This window comes from Macaca fascicularis, chromosome 1, assembly GCF_037993035.2.
Source record: "Macaca fascicularis isolate 582-1 chromosome 1, T2T-MFA8v1.1".
In the NCBI taxonomy this organism is placed as follows: Eukaryota; Metazoa; Chordata; class Mammalia; order Primates; family Cercopithecidae; genus Macaca; species Macaca fascicularis.
Genome location: NC_088375.1, coordinates 212,838,279 through 212,840,234, shown reverse-complemented (window position 1 = coordinate 212,840,234; position 1,956 = coordinate 212,838,279). Strand labels below are relative to the sequence as shown.

The window sequence follows — 1,956 nt, the reverse complement described above, 5'->3', positions numbered from 1 at the left end:
GAGATTGAGTTTATCACCAATGGCCAATGATTTGATCAATCATGCCTACATAATGGGACCTCCATAAAAACCCTAAACAACAGGTTTGGAGATCTGGGTTGGTGAACACATTTAGGTGCTGCGAGGGAGGTACACTGAGAGGGCACGGAGGCTCTGCACCCTTCCATGACACACCCTACCCTATGCAACGCTTCCATTTGGCTGTCGCTGAGTTGTATTCTTTATAATAAACCAGTAATAGTAAGTAAAGTGCCTTCCTAAGTACTGTGAGTCTTTTTTATTTTTTTAATAAAAAATAGAAGTTTTTAATTGAGTTCTTTAAATTCTACTCCATGTTTTTCTTCTTCTTGGAAAAGTTTTTAAATCAACCACTCATAATTTGACCAAAATTTTAAAAAACTGATATTTTGTAAATGTGTCACAGACACATGAGACAGAATCCTACTTTTTGTAGAGGACCTTAATCTGAATAAAGTCATGAGTTTTTCAGTAAATCTCCACTGAGTTTTCTGGTAATGTTACAAAAACGGGCCCATCACTGTCCATTGGAAATGGGTTAAATAGATAGATATTATTTCAGTTTATCCATGATTTCATTCATCTTGTCGCCTGGAATTAACATCACAGTTTGCAAGGGTGTCATCGATATGTCATCAAAAGACCATTTGCCTCCCAGACAAGTGTCGCTCTCCTCCTGCACTGAGTAGTTGAACTTCAGAATTGCCTTCTCATAGAAAAGTTCTTCCTCTGCATTTGCAAACGTGAATGCAGCTTTCTTTTTGTTGCTAGGTTTCTTTTTTGGAATTGTTTTTTCCTGCTTCCACAAATGTCTTACTAATCAGAAGGTAAAAGTAGAACTTCCCACATAGTTTATTGGTTCTGTGTGCCTCTGCCAGTTCTTTCTGAAGCTGCTGGTACATGGGCAGAGCAATCTGTGGAGGGATATTAATGAATCTTTCACTTAGGAGAAGGCCCACAGGCTTGGTGGTGTCATTTAAAAACTTGTCCAGCTGTTCAACCATGCTCTTTTCACGGTTCTTCTCACAGAAGCTTAGAATCAACTCTTGAATTTGTTCAGCACACTGGGTACCCTTTCTTTCAGTTAAATTTAAAAGGCTTATGAAACCAAAAACCTCATCTTCATCCACATCATATTCGCTGTCTTCTGAAACATCCATTTGCTTAATCACACTCACAATATGGTTCTGTTGAATTAAGAGATCTGTTAGTTCTGCAGTGTTCACAGGATCCTTTAGAAAAAGCTGCTGCAGTAATTTCTTAATTCCATCATAATCATTATCTGATAGGGAGTAAGCTTCAAATTCAATATTCACTTTCTCATCAGTGACGTCATCCTCTTCATCCTCTTCCTCGTCACTGTCGTCATTGTTTTCATCCTCATCCTCGACTTCATCTTCCTCTTTGTCATCACACTGGACTAGGGGGTCTGGTGACTGTGGAACCCCACTTTCCATGGCCCGCCGCTTAGACCTGGATGCCATGTTACTGCTCACCTCTGTGAGTCTTTCTAGCAAATTATAGAGAGGTGGTCATGGGAACTCCTGATTTATAGCTTGTTGGTCAGAAGTACAGGAAGCCCAGGACTTGCAATTGGTGCCTGAATGGAAGCAGTCTTGCCAGACCGAGCCCTTAACCTGTGGGGACAGATGTTAACTCCCAGTAGTTAGTGTCAGACTTGAATTGAATCACTGGACACCTACTTGGGATCTGGAGAGTTGGAGAACTGGTTATTGTGGTATGGAAAAAAAACCCCTACACATTTGGTGTGAGAGATGTTGCACTATAAAAGACTTCAGCCCTGCCAACAACCACATGAGCTTGGAAGTGAATTCTTCCCCAGTTGGTCCTTTGGATGAGACCTTGACCTTGGCTGACATGTCAATTGCAGCTTTGCATAGGACTCAGGTAAACCATGCCCAGACTCCAGACCCACAG

General features: G+C 41.1%; 1 pseudogene; it reads right to left on the bottom strand.

Annotated features, from left to right (window-relative positions):
- Positions 1–333: 333 nt before the first annotated feature.
- Positions 334–1,502, bottom strand: LOC102142673 (BRCA2 and CDKN1A-interacting protein pseudogene; annotated as a pseudogene).
- Positions 1,503–1,956: the final 454 nt, after the last annotated feature.